The sequence below is a fragment of the Cucumis sativus genome, chromosome 7 (genome assembly GCF_000004075.3).
Source record: "Cucumis sativus cultivar 9930 chromosome 7, Cucumber_9930_V3, whole genome shotgun sequence".
NCBI classification, from domain to species: domain Eukaryota; kingdom Viridiplantae; phylum Streptophyta; class Magnoliopsida; order Cucurbitales; family Cucurbitaceae; genus Cucumis; species Cucumis sativus.
In genome coordinates this window covers 9,449,112-9,460,204 of record NC_026661.2, presented here as the reverse complement: position 1 = coordinate 9,460,204, position 11,093 = coordinate 9,449,112, and the positions used below count along the sequence as shown (strand labels likewise).

The following is an 11,093-nucleotide window of genomic DNA, read 5'->3' as shown; positions in this document are numbered from 1 at the left end:
TGCTCCTTCCGTGTCTTTGTGAAGTTGTGCCTTGGGTTCCATCGGGTACTTTGTGGCATTGCAATCAGCCATTCCAAACTGGGACAAAATTCTTTTGGCATAAGTTGGTTGTTTGAGCAGGATTCGACCCTTCTGTTGTTCAACTTCAATTCCTAAGTAGTAAGAGAGAAGGCCTAAGTCGCTCATTTCAAATTTTGCCATCATTTGTTGCTTGAACTTATTGACCTTTTCAGTGCTACTTCCTGTTACAATGAGATCGTCAACATACACTCCAACAAGAACACATTCCTCTTCTTCTCTTCTTGTGTAGACTGCTTGCTCTTGAGTGCATTTTCTAAAACCAAGATCTTTGAGACTCCTATCAAGTCGAATGTTCCAAGCTCGTGGAGCTTGCCTCAATCCGTAGAGAGCCTTTGACAATCTATACACCTTGTGTTTTTCATTTGGAACCTCAAAACCCTCCGGTTGAGTAACATATACTTCCTCTTCCAATTCTCCATTGAGAAATGCCGACTTCACATCTAGATGGTGTACCTCCCAACTTTGGTTTGCAGCGAGTGCAAGAATGACTCGAATGGTGTCAAGTCTTGCAACCGGTGCAAAAACTTCTTCAAAGTCAATGCCTTGTCTTTGTACATAGCCTTTAGCAACCAATCTTGCTTTGTGCTTGACAACTTCTCCATTAGGGTCTTTCTTCAATTTGAACACCCATTTTAGACCAATGGGTTTGTGTCCTAGTGGAAGCTCGGTCAGACTCCATGTGTTGTTTTTCTCAATGGATTTTAATTCGTTCTCCATTGCTTCGTACCAGCGACCCTCTGTAACAGCTTCTTGGTAACAAGTCGGTTCTTCGGACACTACGCCATCATCACCTCATTCTCTTGTTCATCATCACCTACAACTTCCTCTATGTTGGCGTAGATGTCACTGAGAGATCTTAGACGGACCGGTGTGTTCGTCGATGGAGGAGATAAACTGGTCTCTCCAATCGCAAGTATCTCAGTTGCATGTGGTAAGGCATTTTCAACCCCAGTTTCTGCATCCTCCAAGTTTTCGAACTCGTCAGAATAAAATTGGTCCATCACCTGAAACTCTGTAATCTCCTTACCGTCACTAACAACTTCGTTCCAAGCCCATTCAAGATTCTCTTGAAAAAGAACATCTCTACTAATTTGTAGTTTTCCACGGCCTGGGTCATATAAGCGATGGGCTTTGCATCCTTCTTCGACACCAAAATATACCATTGGTGAGCTTCGATCGTCGAGTTTCTTGAGGTGAGGGGTTGTGTTCTTTACATATGCCACACAACCAAAGACTCTCAAGTGTGCAAGATGTGGCTTTCTCCCCATCCAAGCTTCAAATAGTGTGCGTTCTCCAAGGGCCTTCGTTGGAAGACGGTTTAACAAATAAACCGCGTGTCTCACTGCCTCTCCCCAAAATTTTGCAGGCACATGCATGCTTTTGAGGAGTGATCTCGTCATCGCCATTACGGTGCGGTTACGACGCTCTACAATGCCATTTTGTTGTGGTGAATATGGAGCGGTGAGGTGTCGTTCGATTCCTTCTTTTTTGCAAAATTGAGTGAACTCTGCAGATAAGAACTCACCACCTCGATCCGTCCGGAGCGTTCTGATCTTGTACTCCGTCTTGTTCTCCATTAAGAGTTTGAATTTCTTGAATGCTTCAAATGCGTCACTTTTTGCCTCCAACATATACAGCCACATCCATCTCGTGGAATCGTCAACGATCAACAAAAATACTTGTTTCCAGCAAGAGTACATGGTGAAATCGGTCCGCATATATCAGCATGGAGGAGTTCTAATGGCTTCTCTGCTCTATATGTTGATTGACGGGGGAAGGGCAATCTGGCTTGTTTGGTAATCACGCACGCTTCACATAACTTGTTCGGTTGAGTCACTAGTGGTACTCCAACTACCAATTTCTTCTCCCCCATGAGCTTCAAGTCATGAAAATTTACATGGCCAAGTCTCACGTGCCATAACCATGTTGGATCTTCTAGGCTTGTCAGAAGGCAGACTTGCTTGAGTGTCTTCAAAGTTATCTTGTACAAACGATTTTGAGTTCGCTTCACCGACATCAAAAGCTTCCCACTCCTATCAGACACTTTCATGATATCTTCTATCATTTGCACCTTGTTTCCGTTTTCTGTCATTTGTCCGAGGCTTATGATGTTACTACATAATTTTGGAATGTAATACACCTCTTGGAGAGCCTTCTGATCACCGTTCTTGCACTCGAACATGACTGTTCCTTTTCCCATGATCTGAATGGTTGATCCATCGCCAAACTTCACCCTCCCAGTGAAGCTTTCATCTAATTCTTGGAACTTCTCACGATGGCCAGTCATGTGGTTACTAGCACCGTTGTCTAGATACCAAACATCATTATTTTCTCCATTCTTGTCGTTGCAATACATCTCTGGCAACAACCGCTCTTTGCTGAGTAGTATGGCATCCTCCTGATCACATCTAGTGCGTGTCCCCTCCTGGGACATGGCCATCATCAAAGCCGGTTCTTCTTCGACGGCACAAGTTAGATGAGTTTCCTCGTCACGACCTTTTCCACGACATTCCGACGCGTAATGTCCCATCTTGTTGCAAGTGAAACACTTAATGTGACTTTTATCACGAGTGTCATTTCCAGTGTTGCTAGTGCCTCTCGCACTATTTTGACGCTCAGTGCCACGACCACGTCGTCGCCATCTTCCTCGATCGGTACCACCAAATCCGCGCCCTTTGTTCATCGAGGAGTTGTCACCACTATGTCCTTTTTGTCTAGCTTTCCATTCGGCATGGGTAAGTAGGAGTTGTCTATCGGTGTTGTTATTGTTTTCTCGAAGTCATGTTGTTCGTTCCTCGTACGCCTTCATCTGTCCAATTTCTTCTTCAAACGGCATGGTTTCGAGATCTTGAAATTGCTCAATTCCGGCGACAAGGGGAAGATATTTGTCGGGGACGGAATCGAGGAGCTTCTTGACCAATGATGAATCCTCAAGTGCAACTCTGAGGGTGGTGAACTTGCTTGCTAATCCGCTGATTTTTCGTGCGAACTCATCGATCGTCTCGGTTTCCTTCATTCGAATAACATTAAACTCACTCTTCAAGGTTTGAACTCTCGCCATCTTCACCCGCTCACTGCCCAAGTACCTTGTCTTGAGACTATCCCATATTTCCTTTTCGGTCTTCTTCTTAGCGATTTGTAGAAGCACATCTTCTGGGATGCATTGGAGAATGTATGCACGCGCCTTCTTGTCTTTCTTCACATCCACTTCGGCTCCTCTCGCTGGCTCTATTGCTTCCCAAACTCCTTGGGCATCGATGATTGCTTCTGCCTTTATCGTCCACATCGTGTAGTTGTGTGGAGTTAACATCAGGTAGAGAATCTGCATTCCACCATTCTCCTTTGTTTGCTGCGAGGTGCTTGCCATCTTCATTGGAATATGCGATGAGAAGACAACCTGCTCTAATACCAAATGTTGGTTTTACAACAAAGGATCTATAAAATCTCACGCACTCTTCTTGAAGAAAGCAAAGATAAATACTTTGTAAGATATATTGCCAAGAGGGAGAGAAAATTAAATGGAACTTCTTACCTTTATTCAATTTGATGGACTAATATTTATAGTCTAAAAAGAAGCAAAAATTAGTAACCCACTAACTTAGTGCTTGCTAAAACTTTGGACATAATTAAAAAAACAAATAACCAAAAACAATAAATAGAAAAATAACTTAATTCTTCCATTTAGGAAGATCATGGCAAATTAATAGCCCACAAAAATCTCCCCCTTCTTTCTCCTTATTAGCAACAATACAAATAAAGAAGCACCAATATCAACAAAATCAGGAGGTTGGAAAGTATCTCTATATTTTTCTTCACAGGTTTATTCTGTTCGGTCCAAATATTCCATTGACAGTATTACGGGCAGTCAAACAATTAATTAATTATAACCTTCTTTTAAAATAGGAGCCTTCAAGAAGTTGAACAAGTTATGTTTTATATTTTTAATCTTAATTTAATTATGTTATGCCTGCTTGATTGTGTGCATGTGTGTGTTTTTTGTGCATCCACAAACATATGAAATTGGTGGCGGATCAGGAACGTGTGCAAAGGGGATAATGGATTACATAATGTTGAATGCACCTACAAGAGTTTACAAGAATATGACTTATACGCATGTGGTTTTGTTGCATTTTTTCTCTACCATGAAATGATAAATATCTTCTGCTGCTTGCACCAAGCTGAGATATCTTTCTAGCTTTTAGGCTGAATTACTTAATGCTTATCACATCTACCTTGTGCTCTTAATATAACCAAGGAGGAAGGAACAACTTCCAACAATTTTCTATTTGCGAAAGCCTGAAAGGGGGTTAGTTTTTAAAGAGGGAATTTTATAGACTTCTTAGTTTTCCTGTAAAAATCCTCCACAATATGTATACGATCATATATTTTATAATGCAATTATTTTAATGAATACTTTGACTAGTGAATAAATTATTCGGATATCATAAGATACATCACAAGGAAAAGAATTTTATGTTCTGTTTGTATCTTAAAAATATATAAAAATAGTTTTCAAGGTCTTCTATTCTTGAATTATGAACAATAATTTCACTGGTACTCGTAAAATAACATAAACCTACACATCGATTTCTATATAAGAAATTATTGAAAAATTCACAATTTCCTAATTCCTCTTGTTTCAATATTCGGTCCTCACGTTTCATGTGAAAATTACATATATATGATTGTAGCTCAGTGGAAATAAGTTCATCTTTAGCAGAGATACAGAGACAAACTGTTGGAGAGGTTCGTAGTCACCAATTAAAATTTAAAGTAGAGTGTCGTGATGCTATTGACTTGAGTGGATATGGTATGTTTTCGTTTTTTTCCCTAAACTAATGCGTATGTGGTGTGTTGGTGGGTGTGGGGTTAAGCATTAAGTTTGAAGTGTTGAATAGATGAATAGATGGGTGAAAGTTCTCACATGGGAATAGGCAGTTATTTCTTTTGTGCTGGAGAGTCCCCCATGTGTCGAGCGAGAGAGGAGAAGATATTCCAAAGTAGATATGAGTGTGTAAAGTTTAAACTGTGTTCTTTTTGCTGTTCTTCCTTGTATCTAGCAGATGCCAATGTAAAATGAATAGTCATAAACATTATTTTTTGTTTATGATTCTACAGTATAGTTGTAATATTAACCATCCCCTTGTATAACAGGAGACGTGGAGGAGTTGCCGTGTTGGGTAATTATGCTTGAGGTATATCTCATCTTTAGCTCTTGTATATCTTCACAAAGTTCACGTACTGTTGAGGTTGGGAACATGAAAGAATACATAGATTAATTTTCCATGTTTGTGTGTATTTTGGGAAATAAATGTTAACTGATATATTTGCCTTTTGCACTAGTCAATCTTGCACTTACGCGTACAAAAGAGGAGATCGTTCATGAGAAACTGAAACCATGCTTGATTATAAACTTATGGAGAAGAGTTAAAGATTAACCTGTGGAAAATTTGAAATGATTGACTTCTAATTGAAAGAGTTTACATAGACGAGGGATCTATTTGGATGGACTAGGGTGAGAAATGTTTAGAAAAAAACCTTTTTTTTTAGAACTCATTTTATAAAAACAATTTAAAATAAATTGTTTCAATACTAAGCACTTCAAAAATTAAACCAAATATATCTCAAATATAGTCGTAAATTCATGTATGTAGAACTGTCAACAATTATGTGGTAAATTGAAAATCAACAAATATGTGGTAAATTGAAAATTGTGATATTCTATGTGATTACTTTGAAAATGTTACAGTTTTTAAGTTGAAACAATTGAGAATATATTTCACAGAACACAAGTCAGATTCTGTGGACTTTGATGAAGAATTTGATGTACCAACAAAGGTGGTTTGCTTCTTCCCTCTTTCCTTCTTTTTTTTAGTTTTTTTTCTTTTTTTTTTTTTTGATCAAATGATTTGACTGAACAATTATAAAATGTGGATCTTGAATCACTTGGCCCAATTGTTATGAGGTGGGCATTAGGATAAAAAAGTAAAAAAATTTGGAGATGCCTTTCAGTGTTTTAGATGCTAAATTTCAATTTGTTCAGATCATATTTCTTGATACTTCATTATACGTTATAGTATTCTTGCTTGGAGATCTGTTGGAGGTTTCAATAGTACTCTTTGATGTCATATAGTGTTTGACACCTCTTGCTTTTTTCTTATTGCTTTACATACTATGGACTCTTGTGTTTTTTTTTTTTTTTTTTTTTTTTTGTAATTTCAATCTCAATTTCCTTACAAGTAATATGGTTTGTCACAAATGTTTTAGGAAGATAATGAGCAGACCATAGATGAAGCTATAATAACTAAAGAAGAAAGGCAAGAAGAATTGGAAGCTTTGCAAAATGAAGTGGATCTTCCTCTTGAGGAGCTTCTTAAAAGATATAGTGGAGAGAAAGGTGCATGGTCAACCATTATCATCTTCTTACTTTTAATCATGCATTTGACAAGCCAGGTTGGTTTCTGATTAGTGGGTAAATAAGTTTGGGACTGATTTGTTTTTGCAGATTTCTGGGCAGGTAATTTATATTATTATTATTTATAACAAAAAATAACTTTACTTCACAGAAAAAAAATGGTAAAAATCTAGTAAAAAGGCACAAACAAGAATTTGGTATTATTCTTCCAGAAACAAAGGAAGAAACTATTGCATTCATATATTGAGTATAGTTCATAGTTTCTACATTTAATCTTATTCAAAACACTTACATAACTGTACAACATCTATATAATTGTTATCTTGGTTTGCCTCAAAGAATTGATTATGTGGTCATTCCAGCCATATCATTGGCCATGGCACAGGTTGGGGTTGTGGCTATGGCTGTGGTAGTATTAATTGTCAAGGATATGGTTTCACATTGAACACTTGCATTAATAACACAACTCTGCAAATAAGTAAAAAAATATTCAGCTTTAATAAAAATAACTATTAAATTTGTATGAACACAACTCTACCCTTGTCTTAATGTCAACTCTACCATTTTCTCCTTCACTCTTTGTTTTTTTCCTTTTATCATTTCTTGATTTTTTGTTGGGATTTGCCATATACTTTGATTCTTATTTCATTGGGTTTATCCTCAAGGTATAGTTCACTGAAGCCTCGTTAGTAAAACTTTAGACCAATTGGTCATTGTCTATCTTTTGGTATGTACTTTAATCACATCTTTCTTTTGAAATATATATGTATTCTATATGTTTATAATTTTATCATTTAGGCACAAGTTATTTATTTCTTAACCAAAACCAAGCCACACTACACATTATATTTACACTCAATTCGACAACTGATTCCAAATCCCACCATGTTTTCATCCACCTTGTGCAGTTGCAGTAGCTGCAGGGGAAAGTACGGGTTCTTTCTTTCTTCTTCCCTCTTTGTTTCTTCTTAACCCTAATTATTATACCTGATTTTGAATAGTTTTGTACATTTTCACATTGGACTTTGTTCCATGGTTCTGCTTTGAAGTTGATATCTTTTTGTTTTTAGTCATTTTCGAGTTTGGTTTATGTGAAGGTTTGCTAAATGCAGCTACACTGTGGTTTTTGTTTGACAATCTATTGCTATGTTGTCTTATGTGGTTTGTTATTAAATAATCTCGCACTTTGATTTGTTGAGATGTAGCCTAGCAACATTTTCAATTTTAAAAACTAATTTTTACTATAAGTAATTGCATGTTGTGAGTTAGATTTGCTTATAGGAGATGTTCTTATAGTGTTTGGTATTGATAAATTAATTTCCTTGATATTGATTAAATGTTTGTTGGTTATGTGAACGAAGAAGAAAATGTTTCATAGGAAATTTGAGCACCCAAGGCATGGGTCCTTCTTCCAAGAAAACGAGCAGCTCATCACCGTGGAAAAGGTTCTTCTTTTTTTTTTTTTAAGGTTTTAACTAGTTCAACTCATTATGTTTGAACGTAAGTGTATCTTGATTAAAACAACCAAAGGAGACATGATATTTGGTTGATGAGTGAAATTTTTAATGCATTATGTTTAACAACCAAAGAGATGTATGAGAATAGTTTAACACATATGAGACTAGTTTAACGCATTATGTTTTGACTAGTTTAATTGCCTTTTTTAGTTACAAGGCTGGAATGACCCACATTGTCAGGGAGGTTGAGAAGCCAGGATCCTAGTACGTGTTCTTTGAGTTCACTAATCTATTTGGATGACTTTATTGTGTGGAAACTCTAGTTATTCTTCTATAATCTCACTATTGTTTTTTTTCAATCTTACATTAATTGCAATGTTCCTTAATTACTTTTAAATAGCTTTTAAATAGAACCTTCTTATAAGTAATGTTCTTTAGTCATACTCTAAAATGAGATTTTGTTTTATTATGTGTATAAAACTTTGTATGAATTGATTATATATATATATATATATTGCTATTTTTTGAGATCTAGATAATGTTTTGTAGAGTGATGCAAACAAATGTACTGGGGCAACCTAGCTTTCTAAAGCATGGACGATCTAATACGAAACCTGGTTTGTCCATATTATACTTTATAGCTAATCCATAACGAATTCGTATTTTAGTTCTTTTACTTCTTTCCATTATATCCACCAACCATTTGACATTATCCTTTTAGCTTACTTTCTTAAATTTCTTGTGATTGTCTACTATATTCATGTTGTACTCTCTTTAAGCGAGTTGTACTCTCTTGTCTTGTGATGTATGCTTATATTCATGTTGTCTTTGTAGGTTCTAATGGAGCCGACAAAGTTCATGAAATTTCCTTCAAAGAAGCTAATCAGGGTCATCAAAATATACTGGCTATTTTTAGAAATGAAGGATTTGACCATGGTTCAAGCAACAAAGAATATTTTCAGAGGTGAAGAATTACCGGTTGTAATTCCATACTTGTAAAGTTTTCAAACTTGATTAGAAATGTACGAATATTACAAAGTGTAGTGTATATATATTAAAGTGTCGACCATTTGTTTCTATATGGGTGTTATGTATTATAACATTATTGTCATTCAAATTATTCGTGTAATGGCGGAGCGACAAGGAGAATAGAAAAAAATGGTAGTAATTGAGAAATTTGCAACATGAAATAAATGTCATAATATATAAATTTGTTATACTCCATAATTGTAGTCAATACTAAAACAATTACATTTTTTTTATAAAAAAACTGTCACGATTGTCTTATATTTGACAAAAAAAAAAATATCGTCAATAGCAAAACAATGACATTTATTTTTAAAAAACTATCACGATTGACATATCCTTGAAATAAACTGTCATTAATGTGCAAATGATGACAGTTATTTGTTGTCATAACATAAAATATGACAGTTATTTGTTGTCATAAAATAGTAATTAACGACATTTATTTTTTGTCATGAAAAAATTTATTGTGACAGTTTTCGAAAACTGTCATGGAAGGACTTTCCATGACTCTCGCTTCTATGACTATAAATAAATGTCACGGATTTTATTCGCGACAGAAAATAACTGTTGTCGTATACCATTTTTGTTGTAGTGAGCATCATTGAAACCTAATACAAGGCTATGAGTTTGAGCGTGTGGAAGAGATCTGGCTCTAAAAGGTGTTGTCTAATCTTTGTCAAGACTATGAGGATTAACGTCCTAAAAATTAAGATAGTTTTTGGAGTTAATTATCATAATTTTGTTTAATTATGTTTAATTTATGGTGCATTATTAAAAATAGCAAAATAAAATAAAATATTTACAAGCTATAGCAAAATTTGGATTCTATCCCTAGCATATCAATGACTATTAGTGATAGAATTTGCTATAGGTCGTAAATATTATATAAAATCTACTATTTTAAAAAAATGTTCTTAATTTATTGGATAATTATTTGATTTTGTGGAAATTGAAATTAATTAAATAATTTGGGTGTTATTTAATTAAATTGAAGAATGAAAATTTTGTTGGAAATTTGATAATATGGATATATATATATATATACATAATTATTAGGGCATTTTTAAAAATAGTAAAATAAATTAAAATATTTACACGCTATAACAAAATTTTATATTTTATCAATAATAGTCCTCTATCACTCTAATGACTATCGATAGAATTTGCTATCAATTGTATATATTTTGTAAAATTTGCAATTTTTTTAAAATTCTTCTAGTTATTTTGAAAAATGAAAATATAATTATATTTGTTAAAATATAGTTGTTTAAGAGAAATATATTGTATTTTAGAAAGAAGATAAAAGATAAAAGATAAATAATTTTGAAGGATAATTACATAAAGAAAAGATCTTTATCGAGGAAAAGAAGGAAATTAGTTATTTTGGTAAAAAGATAATTATTTTAGGAAGATAAAAAGAAGATTTTATAGAAAAATTAATGTAGAGAGAAGATTTTAGTTATTTTTAGAGAAAAGAAAAAGAAAAAGGAAAGCAAAATAATAATAATATTCCTCATATCTTCATTAAAGAAAAACCCTAGTCGCCATAAGGATCACATGACTCGTCGGACGTCTTCATTAGTCGTTTGTTGATCGTCACCGATCAACGACTCTCCGTTCGCCTCGCCTAAGCCCAAACACAATTCGTTGAAGTTGAGCGTCTCTTTCAAACTTCAGACCAAGCCGAACGTTTATCATCTCCACCTCTTTTGTGGGTCGGTACTCCTCCACGAGTTGCACTCCACGTCAAGCAAACGTTTGTCATCTCCACCTATATCTAGTTATTGTCGACATTGATCGATAGTTCACCACCCGAGTCACTTTCAAGTGAAGCCAAGCCGCACGAGTTTTCGGCCTTCTTCACAAGCCATTCCAGCGCCCTTTATACTAAGTTAAGCCATTGCAGCCTCTTTTCCAAGCCATTTGCTTTTGAGTGATGAGCTTTGTTGAGTTTAAATTGGAATAAGTTGGCTTATTTTCTTAAATTTGGATTTTCCCCCTCAAAGTTCATTGAGCTAATATTTTTGAAAAATAAATTCGTGAAATTTTTTTATTAAGGTTAAATTGGTTTCAACTCAACTTTAGGTAAGTTGTTTAATTGGAGAACTTGG

The 11,093-nt window shown here is 34.9% G+C and overlaps 1 long non-coding RNA gene across 1 annotated transcript; it reads left to right on the top strand.

Annotated features, from left to right (window-relative positions):
* Window positions 1–4,978: 4,978 nt before the first annotated feature.
* On the top strand, window positions 4,979–9,030 carry LOC116405219. Its single transcript, XR_004218381.1, has 7 exons — window positions 4,979–5,152; window positions 5,236–5,276; window positions 5,867–5,919; window positions 6,349–7,941; window positions 8,164–8,217; window positions 8,503–8,570; window positions 8,788–9,030. It is a non-coding gene; the product is annotated as an uncharacterized LOC116405219 (long non-coding RNA).
* Window positions 9,031–11,093: the final 2,063 nt, after the last annotated feature.